The 14,440-nt window shown below is 37.7% G+C and overlaps 2 non-coding genes and 1 pseudogene across 2 annotated transcripts; 1 reads left to right on the plus strand and 2 right to left on the minus strand.

The window, feature by feature from the left end:
- The window catches only part of LOC117941566, a 26,968-nt pseudogene extending 25,030 nt beyond the window's left edge, over positions 1 to 1,938 (plus strand).
- A 4,129-nt stretch (positions 1,939 to 6,067) lies between these two features.
- trnal-cag lies at positions 6,068 to 6,150 on the minus strand. The gene has a single exon. It is a non-coding gene; the product is annotated as a tRNA-Leu (tRNA).
- A 7,510-nt stretch (positions 6,151 to 13,660) lies between these two features.
- On the minus strand, positions 13,661 to 13,742 carry trnal-uag. Its single transcript has one exon. It is a non-coding gene; the product is annotated as a tRNA-Leu (tRNA).
- Between the last annotated feature and the right edge of the window lie 698 nt (positions 13,743 to 14,440).

Raw genomic sequence — 14,440 nt, forward strand, 5'->3', positions numbered from 1 at the left:
GAGACTCAGAAGAGCGAGGGAGCAAGAAGAAGAAGAAGGAGGAGGTGAGTGAAGGAAAGAGGGTACTCCAGACTGAAGAGACCCAGGAATCTGATCTCAATATTAATGAATGCACACAGACGCTTTCACACAGAGAGAGAGAGACACACACACACACACAGAGAGAGAGAGATATTATTACTGTTGCTGTGTTTCTTACTGCGTACCTGATAGATTTTCAGATTGTTTAATATGAATTGTGAAGTCTCCATGTTCAGGTTGTTGATGTTCAGGTTGTTTCCTAGCAACGTGTAATCACCAGTAAACAGACCAGCCTGTGGAGCCACGTGCTTCACTCTTAAAGATGTATTACACTGTTTGCTCCGTTATGGATATGTGTGTTGTAATAGATGAGGCTTATTCTCAGTTTGTGTTACTGAGCAACATGTTCCAGGGTTTCCTCTGTTGGTTTTATTGTGGTGCATTGTCATGGTTACAGTTCTTCTATCAGAAATAAGGCCGACGCACGTTGGCTGCCGCTCACATTACATTCATTATATTCAACAACGTTACGGCATATTACATATTTTCCTGATATTGTGCAGCATAACTACCCTATAATATTCAGATGCTGCATAGTGTCACAATATTTTCATCAGTATTTATGTCATCTTTTAGTCTAACTTGTTTAATATGTAAATAGTTTTTTCTTTCTAAATGATCTGATAATGTTGTGGAGCCATTGTTTTCACCTTGGTTTGACAAGTTAACCAGTAACATTTCTAACTCAAGGTTAAACTGAAGAGAGTGTGCAAATGATTTAGTTTTTAAATTGCCAATCATTTAAATTGGGAAACTTCCCTGAAAAAATGTAGAATATTTCTGAACTTATATAAAGTAATGAGCAATACATTTGCTTCCATAATAACGTGTTTGCAACCGGCACATATTTTCCTTCATTTTGTCATGAATTATTCTATGAAGAGTGAGAGCAAGTCCAGGGTTTAAGAAGGTTGTTAACTAACTCTCTCTCTCTCTCTCTCTCTGTCTCTCTGTTTGTCTGTTGCTATAGACAGAGAGAAGAGGAGAGGGACCAAAATGTCAACACTGTGACAAATCCTTCGCAACATCTGGACATTTAAAGATTCACCAGAGAGTTCACACTGGAGAGAATCTACACAGCTGTGATCTATGTGGTAAAACCTTTACAAGGAGGGATAGCCTAGTAATCCACCGACGTGTTCACACTGGAGAGAAGCCGTACCGGTGCGACCAATGTGGGGCAGCTTTCACACTTAAGAAAACCCTTACGACACATCAACGCAGTCACACTGGAGAGAGGCCGTACAGCTGTGATCTATGTGGTAAAACCTTTTCTAGAAGGGTTCACCTTGTAGTCCACCAACGTATTCACACCAGAGAGAAACCGTACCGGTGTGGTCAATGTGGGAAAACCTTTACTAATAGTAGTGGCTTTAAATGTCACCAGCGCAGACACACTGGAGAGAAGCCGTACTGCTGTGATATTTGTGGTAAAGCCTTTGCTTATAATAAGAACTTTAAAAGACACCAACTTGTTCACACTGGAGAAAAGCTGCACAGGTGTGAACACTGTGGGAAAACATTTTCTCAGAATGTTGGCCTTAAAGCTCACCAGCGTCTTCACACCGGAGAGAAGCCGTACTGGTGTGAACACTGTGGGAAAATGTTTTCACAGAGTTGTCACCTTAAAAGACATCAACGCATTCACACTGGAGAGAAGCCGTACAGCTGTGACATATGTGGTAAAACATTTTCTGACAGCGATAATCTTAAAATACACCGGCGTGTTCACACTGGAGAGAAGCCGTACTCGTGTGACCAATGTGGGAAAACATTTTCTGGGCGTAGTCGGCTTAAACAACACCTGCACATTCACACTGGAGAGTAGCCGATGTGGTCTGAACAAGTACGTTAGCTTTAAATAAGCAAAACTACAAAGAGACTTATGAAAATGCAGCTTCAAGAAAAAACAATAACTACAGTGGGGTTCAAAGATTTGGTCACCCCAGCTAAAAATGTGTATTGATGTGCATAAAGAAGCCAAGAAAAGATGGAAAAAATCTCCAAAAGGCATCAAATGACAGATTATTCATATAATGTGTTACAAAAAGTAAGATTTTATTTCCTTTTTTTTTATTTTATTTATTCATTTACACTTTCAAAATGACGTCTAAAAAAGTTTGGGCCCCCTGCAGAGTTAATACCCCCCCCTTGGCAAGTATCACAGCTTAAACGCTTCCTGTAGCATCCAAGAGTCTTTAATTCTTGTTTGAGGTGTCTTCGCCGATTTAATCAATTTTTCCTTCTACTCATGAAATGTTCCCTGTGCCATGAGAACAGCTGATTGTATTCAGGGGGAGGTTTGCGAGCTTTTGGCTAATTCTGGGATTTTTAACCCATTTATAATCATTTGATTTATTAAGTTGATCTGTCTTCTTCTTAAATAAACTGAACTGAGTTGAACTTTATTATGTTATGTTATGACATTTAGTTCCTTCTTATTTTACAGATTTATTCTTTTTTATGACACTCTTATGACATCATACTTCAGTTTATCACAAACATTCGACTTCAACACACATCAGGAGATACGTGGTTTTCATTGGACAACAAGGGAAAAATCCTGAAATGTAACTAGAAACTCCCCTTCAGAAAATGGAGTAGTGTTGTGGCAATGTTGTGCGTCCATGTTTGGTTTAAACCTAGGCGCTCTGTATCGACCTCTCTTTCTTTCCCATGAGCTGATGTTTTTGAGGGATAACAGCTGATTCCAGTCCATGTTAATGTCTCCCATTCAGTTCTCAGCTCGCCCCCACAGGGGTCAGCCCGAGACACTCGCCGGCGACTAAAAAAGCACCTCTGATTTATAGTTTAATAACTTTTGAACCATACAAGCGATTGGTTTACCTCTGGTTGCATTTAAATCCTGACACTTCCGCGATTACGGCGGTCTTTTCCGTGTCTTTCTAGCCTCTGCAGGGGATTTTCTATCCAGCCTGGAACTTCAGCCTCTTTGGGCTTTAAATCCACACTGTTGTATCCAAGATTGATCCACTTTATGTCCATAATTCATCCCGTTTTGGCTGATTTGTGCCGCTGGCGCCTTTGCTCTTTGTCTCTCTCTCTCCTGTATTTTTTTTTTTTTCTTCAGGAAGTACATGCCCATATATGGGAGATAAAGTCACCCCTCTTGTATGGAAGGCCAGAGGGGCCAAAAAGGCCTATAGATTCTATGAAAGGCCAAATTGTGAACTATTTAGACACACATTTGCTTGTATAGCATTGTTGTGGGTGTAATATTAATAAATATGACATTATTATGTTATTATTGGCATAAGTAAATGTCATGAGAGCAAAAGCGTCTTGACTTTCTTTGAAAAAATGTATGTATTTTGTCAACTGTATAAGTTATAATGATTATTTCTTTACAGTGTGACTCCCAAGACATATGAGAAGTGTTTTAGAGAGGAAAATGGCTTATTAATTAATAATCTGTCTGTGATATCAATACATTTCTGGAAGATTATTGTTCCGTTTTATTTATTTATTTATCTTTAAGGAATCCTAAAAAGAATGATGTTCATATCTTGACTGTAGACCACAGGGTTGATGTTTTACAAGCTTTTTTATAAAATAAATCCAGACGGAAAATAAACTGTAAAAATTGCCTCAGGGCCCCCAGGGTTAATACATCCATGGGTCCGACCGCTCCCAAACGTTACACTTCTTCTACTTCTTTTTAATTGTGCCTTGCAACCAGAGAAGAAGAAGCTGCATATGTTGTAACAAAAAAGAAAGCCCAGGTCTGGTGTAGTGGTTATAGTCGGTGTGATTTTTATTTTTCTTCCTTTCAGTTTTCATTAGTCAAGCTTCTTTTTACTCAGTAACGATAGGATTTGTAATGTAGCAAAATACAATCCTTCACCTTAAAATCAAGTACATTTAAAAAACACAAAATACACAACGAAAGTAATATATTTCCTTATTCTCCACCTCTGCCAATACATCACTGTCCAGTATGTATTAAATGTACCAAACTGAGTGAACTATGTGAATTTCCCCTCACCGGATAAACGTATAAAGGGATTTCTTTCTTCTACATCTGCGTTACTTCTTAACATTATTAGAATAATTCTACAACGTATGAATTTCTGGTGTCGATGTGCATTTGATCCGATGACGCTGTGACGTTGTCATAACTTCAGAGTCAGAAAGATGTCAGAACCAGTCCAACCTGTTCCCAGAGCCAGTCAGTGTGAGAGAAGTCCCCCATCAGATGATGGAGTTCTACTATCTGTCCACTAGATGGAGCTAACTGATCATCTAATGAGCTAAAGATCAGCAACTTGTACAGCAGCAGATATTCAATTCAATTTCAATTTTATTTATAGTATCAATTAGGGATGAGCGAGTACAGCATATCTGTATCTGTATCTGTTTACCACATGAATTCTCTGTATCCGTATCCGTACTCGGACTGGGCGGGGCCTAACCCGGAAGTGGCCAGATTTAACCCGGAATGGGTCGGGTTGTCTTGAAATGTGCGGGGCTTTAACCGGTATGTTATTTTAAGCATGCAATTCATATGGGTTGATCAGAAATGGTTATATTTATTGCTGATTAGAAAACTACATGACAGCTTGGCAAGAAGTATTATGCTTTTGGGTCATCTGTCCATCTCTACATAAGAATCAGAAATTCTTTATTGATCCCTGAAGGTAAACTCTGGAAAAAACTGTCCCTTCAGCCAGATTTGAACCAGCAACCTAAGGATTTCAGCTTTATGCCGCTACAGTCCTCCACTCTACCAACTGAGGTATCAAAGGGAGCTAGCATATACACATGCACACTTCCCATTCTGGTGAATGTGATAACACAGGACCGCCTGGAGGGGATTTCTGAATCATCAGGGGCTCTAGCTCAGTGATAGAGTGCACTTTCAGTCTCAATGCCCAGATGTATTACAAGATTTGAAGTGTATATATGGTACACTGGTATTGTCCGGCGATGGTGGTATAGTGGTGAGCATAGCTTCCTTCCAAGCAGTTGACCTGGGTTTGATTCCCAGCCATCGCAGTAGCTTTCTTTGAGTCATGTTAATTTCCTTTTTTACAAGAAGTCAGCAGAAAGGTTACTTGCCCAACATGGTTTGATAAAACATTAGATCTCTTTGGGTGGCACAATAATCGCCAAAGTGATAATCCTCATTATTTTGATCAATATAGAGATTTTCACAATTATAACAATCTCAGCAAAGTGATTGATGGATGATTCTAGTTACTTCACCAAGTTCAGCCCAATTGACACAGCTGTAAGACATCACATGAGTTGCCTATGTAATAGATGCAAATGGCAGTGGTGGGATTTAAACCCACACCTCAAGAGCGACTGGAGCCTTAATCCCGTGCATTAGACCACTCGGCCACACTACCTGCTAGCATCAGCTGTCCACATCTTGACAAACACAGGCACCGTAACTAACGATATGCTTGTTAATGTTGTTGGAAAAAAACCTTCTCAAGGAAAAAGCCAATAGCTGCATCCCCTAAAGATTTTCAGATTTATTTTTTATTATTTTTGAGATAGACTTAGATTTATCATTATTAATCCTTTTGGGATGACTCCCACAAGGAAATTTAAATATCACTGAATAAAAGAAGAAACCTGGGTAAAACAAGTAATGTTAATGTTGTATATGTCTTCAAAACCTGTAAATACAACTGCAGTGGCTGTAAATCAAACCTAGGCTAAATGCTTGCAGTGCTATGGTATAAATCATAGTCGAAAAGTAACACACCTGTTGCCTTTCTGCTGGAAAATCTTGTAACACAGACTTGCTTCCAGTACCTGTTAACTCTGGAGTACCTTCCAGAGATAACACAACATTGGTCTTAAAGGTACATCTGCATTTGGTGTACTGTGATGTGTCAGTGGTTTTGTCGGCAGGGTTTAAACCTGCGCGGGGAGACCCCAATGGATCTCACATTAAATACAAAGAACTGCAAAGTTCTTTATTCCCAATATCATGTCTCAGAAAAACACTAGTTGTCAGAAGTGGGATTTGAACCCACGCCTCCAGTGGAGACTGCGACCTGAACGCAGCGCCTTGGACCGCTCGGCCATCCTGACGGATTCAACAAATGCCCAGTAGGACCTGTCTCAAAAATTATAATATAGTAAATTAAACATGTCATGATATAGTAGGTCCTCAGTCATCCATGTCATAGTTAGCAAGCGAAGGTTTCTCAACTGTCAGCCCAAATATATGGGCGTTCATGGACACATGAAAGAAAGTCAACAGAGTGGCAATGTGCTTGACAATGGCAATACATTGCACGGGATGTGAAGGGAATGTGCAATACAGTTTATGTCCATAATTCATAGCGTTTTTGCTTATTTATGCCACTAGCTCCCGGCTCCGTGTCTGCCCTCTGTTTACGGAAGAAAAGGAAGTAATATGCCCATGTATGGGCCCAAAGAGTATGGAGTCCTAAAGAGGTCAATCTTCCCAGTTACACTATCGCCACACTAGTCTAGTATGCGATATAAGATGCTATAGCGGAACAAGATAGATATTTACCGTTTTATAGAGGAAAATGGCCCCACTGGTTTGAGATTTGGGATATAGTTGGGCTTATTTGAAGAAATGTAAATAGTATGTGCTTTATATGAGTTATAATGTTTAATATGTGTATTTTTGCATATAGGAGAACTGTTTTAGACAACACAAATGTTTGTGTAGCATTGCTGTGGGTGTAATATTCATACATATGTCATTATTATAAGTAAATGGCATAAGTAAATGTCATGAGGGCAAAAGCGTCTGGACTGTCTTTGAAAAAATGTATGTATTTTGTCATCTGTATAAGTTATAATGATTATTTCTTCACAGTGTGACTCCCAAGACATATGAGAAGTGTTTTAGAGAGGAAAATGGCTTAGGTTTTACTGTCTGTGATATCAATACATATCTGTGAGATTCATGTTACGTTTTATTTATTTATTTGTCTTTAAGGCCCTACAACCATTTTTAACATTCAACTGACCTCACTGCAGCCGAAATAATAACCCAGTTTGTCCTGAAAAAAATGATATAGCATATCAATCAATCATGCTGCCTCCACAAGGATCCACAGACACAGGCAGTACACTACGATTTGCACTTTGCCCGTGTTGTACCATGACTTTTTTTTTTTTTTGACATACTATACTATGTCCTTTTGTGAATTTTTTGACTTATTAAACTATGGCTTTTATGAATTTTCGACTTATTATACTATGACTTTTTATGAATATTTCGACATACCATACAATGACTTTTTATGACTTTTTACAAATTTTTTGACAACAATAGCCTACTATGAATTTCTATAAATATTTCAACATACTACAGTATGACTTTTTGTGTTTTTTTCGACATACTAAACAATGGCTTTTATGAATATTTCGACATACTATGACTTTTTACGACTTTTAAAGAATTTTTTGACATACTATGACTTATTATGAATTTTTGACATAGTATGCTATGACTTATGAATTTTTCGACATACTATACTATGACTTTTTATACATTTTTCATCATACTACACTGTGACTTTTATGAATATTTCGACATACTATACTATGACTTTTTAAGACTTTTTATACATTTTCGACATGTTATACTGTGACTTTTATGAATTTTTGTCATACTATATTATGACTTTTTATGAATTTTTCAACAAACTATCCTATGACTTTTTATGACATTTTATGAATTTTTGTCATACTATACTATGACTTTTTTGAATTTTCGACATATTATATTATGACTTTTTATGAAATTTTTCGATATGCTATACCATGACCTTTTATGGATATTTATGAATTTTTGACTTACTATACTATGACCTTTTTCAAAACGGGGAATTAGCTCCAATGGAAGAGTGCTAGCTTAGCATGCGAGAGGTAGCGGGATCGATACCCGTATTCTCCAGAGGACTTTGGATTTATCATGCTTTACAACTATAAATTTGGACTTTTTACGACATACTACACTACGCCTTTTTTGGAATATTTAGACATACTATACTATGACTTTTTCTGACATTTTATAATTATTTTGTCATACTATACTATGATTTTTTTATGTATTTTTGGCACGTTATGCTATGACTTAAAAAAAAAAAAAATTGACATACCATACTATGACTTTTATGATTTTTTACTAATATTTTGACATATTATAGGCAAGGCAAGGCAAGGCAGCTTTATTTGTATAGCACATTTCAGCAACAGGGCAATTCAAAGTGCCCTACACCAAATCAGTTAAAAAATAAAAACAGTTAAAAAATAAAAACAGATAAAACACGTGAATTAAAAATAGAAACATTAAGACACATAAAACACAAGAGTAAAAGTTAGAGTGCAGCATAAGAAATTAAAAATTAAAAGAACATAATTTAAAGAAAGGCAACATCAAAAAGAAAGGTCTTCAGCCTTGATTTAAAAGAACTGAGAGTAGCAGCGGCTCTGCAGGTTTCTGGGAGTTTATTCCAGATATGAGGAGCATAGAAACTGAAAGCTGCTTCACCCTGTTAAGTTCTGACTCTGGGGACAGAAAGTAGACCTGTCCCAGATGACCTGAGAGGTCTGGGTGGTTCGTAGTGTAGTAGCAGATCAGAAATGTATTTTCCTGACATACTACAATATGAATTTTCATGTTTTTTTCGAAATACTAAACAATGACTTTTATGAATATTTCGACATACTAGGACTTTTTATAACTTTTTAAAATTTTTTTGACATAGCATGACTTTTTAGACTTTTTATGAATATTTATCATACTATACCATGACTTTTATGAATTTTTTGACATACTATACTATGAATTTTTTTGACATGCTATACCATGACTTTTTATGAATTTTTGACATACTATACTATATACTTTTTGAGAAGGGGAATTAGCTCAAAAGGTAGAGCACTTGCTTACCATGCAAGAGGTAGCGGGATAAATCCCAGCATTATCCAGAGGGCTTTAGATTCTTCTTGTTTTACAACAAGAACTATACATTTGGACTTGTGAAGACATATTACACTACGGCTTTTTGGTAATATTTTGACATACTATATATACTATGACTTTTTATGACATTTTATGAATATTTTATCATACTATGAATTTTATGAATTTTCGACATATTATAATATGACTTTTAAGAATTTTTTGACATACTATAGTATGACTTTTTACGTTTTTTTCAACGTACTAAACTATGTCTTTTATGAATATTTTGACGTACTAAACTGTGACTTTTTATGATTTTTTTGGTCATACTATGACTTTTCATGACTTTTTTAAACATACTGTGACTTCTTTTTGAAAAGGGGAATTAGCTCAAATGGTAGAGCGCTTGCTTAGCATGCGAGAGGTAGTGGGATCAATGCCCTCACATACTTTTAAGAAAGTGATTATGACTTTTTATGTTTTTGTCGACATACTATCCTATGACTTTTTATGAACTTTTTCGACATACTATACTATGACTTTTTATGACATTTTATGATTTTTTGTCATACTATACTATGACTTTTATAAAAAACTTTGACATGCTCTACTATGAATTTTTATGACATTTTATGAATTTTTGTCATACTATACCATGACTTATTAATTTTTTCAACATACCATAACCTTTTTCAAAAGGGGGAATAGCTCAAATGGTAGAGTGCTTGCTTAGCATGCGAGAGGTAGTGGGATCAATTCCAGCATTCTCCAGAGGACTTTGGATTCTTCTTGTTTTACAACAAGAACTATACATTTGGACTTGTGACGACATAATACACTAAGACTTTTTAGGAATATTTCGACCTACTATACTATTTTGAGATTCTATTCTATGACTTTTGTGATTTTCTTGTCATACTAAACTATGACTTTTTATAAATATTTCGATATGTTATACAATGACATTTTATGAATTTTTGTCATACTAAACTATGACTTTTTATGATTTTTTGACATACTATACTATGACTTTTTATGACATTTTATGCATATTTTGTCATATATGTCTATGACCTTTGTGAATTTTTGACATGTTATACTAGGACTTTTTTTGAATATTTGTCATATTATACAATTACTTTTATGAGTTTTTTGACATACTACACTATGACTTTTTATGAATATTTTGACGTACTATACTATGAGTTACCATGAGGCTTTGAAGACTAATATTAATTTGTGGATGAAAATATATTTTAAACTGAATCATTGTTTATTTTGACATACACATACACACGCACACACACACACACACACACATACGCACAGTCACACGCACAAACACGCACTTTATGAATAAACCTTAGATAGTTCAACCTGTTTTATTAGGAAATGGTTTTACACTCTTTCAAAATAAAACATTCATGCACCAAAACTTAAAGCCCATGTTGCAGGTTTAATTTTGCAACGAATTTGTGCAATTTGCTTGTTGGTAGTAAATATTTGAACTGTTATCCATTGTATGAGTATCCATTGAGGATGTTGGATATCGCAAAACTGACTATAATACGAAAAGTAGGCACTATTTACAGTGTTTCTTTCCCCCCCCCCCCCCCCCCCCCCACAATGGATTGCATGACGTCACCTTGGGGAGCAAACAGAGCAGCCTGCTTTAAAGTTGCCACTGATCTGGCCTAATGTGGCTTCTGGTCTTTTAATATTAACAGTCTACGGTCTCAACCGAGTCCATGTGACTTTATTATATTTATAATACTATTGGAAGGAAAGTGAAACACAGCTTAGACGGGATGTTGTTCGGCTTTTCACAAGTTTAGACAGCTAGCTCCTACGAGATGGGTGGGTTTTTCTTACGTTACACACAAAGCTAACTGGCTATAGTTAGCCTGTGCGGATGCTAGCGGATATAGCTAACGTCATGAAGCCAGCCAGCAACTTTGGCAGTAGAATTTCGGCAATCTAACCACGACAGTGTTGTCGCCCACAATCAACCTGCAGTGGTTTTTGAAATGGAGACACGCATATCGTTTCTTTTCCCGGAGATCCTGGACATTATTTTCATTTATGACGTTATGTTCAACAAAGATATGTTTGATAGATGTGATTCCCTGATGGTTCGGTGGCTACGATTTGGCGCTCTCACCGCCGCGGCCCGGGTTCAATTACTGGTCAGGAGTCGACAGATAGAGGTGTTACATTTGAAAGACTAACTTACTGGACTTGCTTTTGGTCCATTTAGATTTGTTAAATTCTTCCTCATTAGTTTATGCTAGAACCCCAACACTTTTAAAGAGTACCATTTCCTTTAAATTAGACCCCCGACAGCAGATGTATCCTTTTGTCATCATTGATGGGTCATAAACACTTCATCTGGCTCCATCTCAATAACAATTCTTTTCATTCTTTTAACCCTCTGAATCCTAAGGCCATTTTTACAGTTCATTGTCCGTCTGGATTTATTTTATAAAAAAGCTTGTAAAACATCAACCCTGTTGTCTACAGTCAAGATATGAACATCATTTCTTCAGTACAAACTGGGTTATTAGAATATTTGGGCTGCAGTGAGGTTATTTGAATGTTAAAAATGGTTGTAGGGCCTTAAAGACAAATAAATAAATAAAACAGAATATGAATCTTCCAGATATGTATTGATATCACAGACAGAGAAGTAAAACCTAAGCCATTTTACTCTCTAAAACACTTCTATTCAATTCAATTCAATTTTATTTATAGTATCAAATCACAACAAGAGTTATCTCAAGACACTTTACAGATAGAGCAGGTCTAGACCACACTCCAGAATCCACAAGGACCCAACAGTTCCAGTAGTTTCCTCCAGAGCAAGCAACAGTGCCACAGTGGCGAGGAAAAACTTCCTTTTAGGCAGAAACCTCAGTCAGACCTAGGCTCTTGGGAGGCGGTGTCTGACGACCGGTTGGGATTAGAATGAAGAGTTAGTTTCTAGTAGTTCTTTGTAGCATAGCAGGGCACTGTGGGCGTTACAAGGCACAGCAGGACGTAGCTGGGCACCGCAGAGCGTAGCAGGATGTAACATGGCATCGCAGGACATGTAGCGGGTCAATGGACAGCTGCTACCCTGATTTTTGGCGCCTCCCTGATCCGATGAAACATGCTGGGGGGAAAAGAACATAAGGACTCCAGGGAATGACTCCCCAGAGCTAGGTTAGTAACAAGCATTTCTGGGACATGGATGCACACAAATGGAAAGATAGATGAGAGAGGAGCTCAGTGTGTCAAAGGAAGTCCCCCAGCAGTCTAAAAGAGAGAGAGAGAGAGAGAGAGAGAGAGAGAGAGAGAGAGAGAGAGAGAGACTTCTCATATGTATTTGGAGTCACTGTGAAGAAATAATCATTATAACTTATAAAGTTGACAAAATACATACATTTATTCAAAGAAAGTCCAGATGCTTTTGCCCTCATGACATTTACTTATGCCAATATTCAACAACTACTGTCATATTTATTGATATTACACCCACAGCAATGCTACACAAGCATTTTTGTGTCTAAAACAGTTCTCCTAAATGCAAAAAAAAGATAATAAACATAATAACTAATTTAAGCACATACTATTTCAATTTCTTCAAAAAAGGCTCAAATCTCAAACCAGTGACACCATTCTCATCTATAAAACGGTAGATATCTATCTTGTTCTCTATAAATTCTTTGATCGCACACTAGACTAGTTTAACTGGGAGGAGTGGGCTGTTTCACCCTCCATACCCTTTGGGTTACGTAGTCTCCCATATGTATATGCATGCTGCTTGCCTTTGCTTCCAAAACACAGAGAGGAGACACGGAGCAGGGAGCTAGCAGCAGAAATGAGTTTAAACGTGATGATTTATGGACATCAAATGAATAAATCTTGGATGTAAGAGTTTGGATTTAATGCTCAATGACCCCGGAAAAAGACATAAGTTCCACGCTGGATAGAAAATCACCTGTAGAGGCTCGAAAGACCCCGAGAGACCTCTGTGACCGCTAGCTTGTTAGCTGTTAGCTGCAACAATCGGTAAGTTTCTGTCTTTTACGGTTATTAAATGAATAAAATATAAATCAGAGGTGCTGTTTTTGGTCATGCACAAGCCTCTCGGTTCCAGAGAGTTAACAGAGATCTGAGTGTTGCGTGGTCATTGTACATAGCAAATGTTTGTGAATTATGGTAAGGTTTTAGACAGAATGACGGATTGATGAATGTAGCAGTAGCATGTAAATCACCATAGTTTTAGATGTGAAAATGTGCGCATAAGAAAACTACAGGATTACTGTGGGGAATTGGAGAATGGCTAGGTTAACTGATGATTTTAAACATTTAAAAATGTAAAAATTAACGGAACATATGAACATGTTAAACATATACGGGCATATTACATATACCAACAGACCTGCAGTCTCAGTCTTTATAGGTATAGGTAGCGTATGCGCCCCGTCACAGGTACCGACAATTTTGTTAATGAATGAGTATTTCACATTTAAAACTTACAATTAGGTGTTCATTTAAAAACAGGGCATTGTGAGTACAGATATAAACAACCGAGCCAGCAAGGAGTCTACCGAGTTGCCTCTAATGACTTTAGTCATTTCACCACGCTATGTCATAAGAGTATTATGGCAGTGGTGGGATTTGAGCCCACACCTCCAGAGAGACTGGAGCCTAAATCCAGCGCCTTAGACCACTCGGCCACACTACCTACATGTATCTGTTGCCCACATCATGACACACACAGGGACCGCAACAGTATGTTTGTTAATGCCATTGGAATAAAACTTCCCCATGGTTTTCCCTGAGCTGTTTTACCAGACGTGCTGGACTGTTGCCCAGAGTCCGGTCAAGTAGCAGGCGAATGACACGGATGTCACAGGCATACCTGAGATGCACATGTAGCTCTGATTAGTTACATATTAATAGAAGTCATGTAAAAGCTGTCACACTCTGCCGGCGATGCAACAGTTGAATGTAACAGTGGAAATCTGTTGATCGCTTTTTTACCCACACTACTGGCGATACATTTTTTCAAAACAGATTTACTCATTTGTGGGTCAGGATCAGCCGAAAAACTTTCTGGTGCGGCAGGTCCAGCTGGTTCCGGACAGTCTGAGAGGTTGACAAGTACTTCGGAGAACACACAGTGTCTCAGTCGCCATAAGATAATACCTGTCGATGTCCAGGACCTTCTGAGCCCTCTTGTGGACACGGTAACCAGTCAGCTGCTTCCCACTCTAAGGGCAGTTTACCCTCACCTTCCAAGGGTTATAGGGCATCCACTCCATCAGCCAATGGGTGAAAAAGCAATCTGGTGTCGGTATCTGGTGGTATATGAGTGCTGGGACAGGGGGTTCATACCACAGCTTCAAATCTTGCCGCAGTTGGCCAGAGTGGAAAATGGTG

Source organism: Etheostoma cragini, unplaced genomic scaffold (genome assembly GCF_013103735.1).
Source record: "Etheostoma cragini isolate CJK2018 unplaced genomic scaffold, CSU_Ecrag_1.0 ScbMSFa_98, whole genome shotgun sequence".
NCBI classification, from domain to species: domain Eukaryota; kingdom Metazoa; phylum Chordata; class Actinopteri; order Perciformes; family Percidae; genus Etheostoma; species Etheostoma cragini.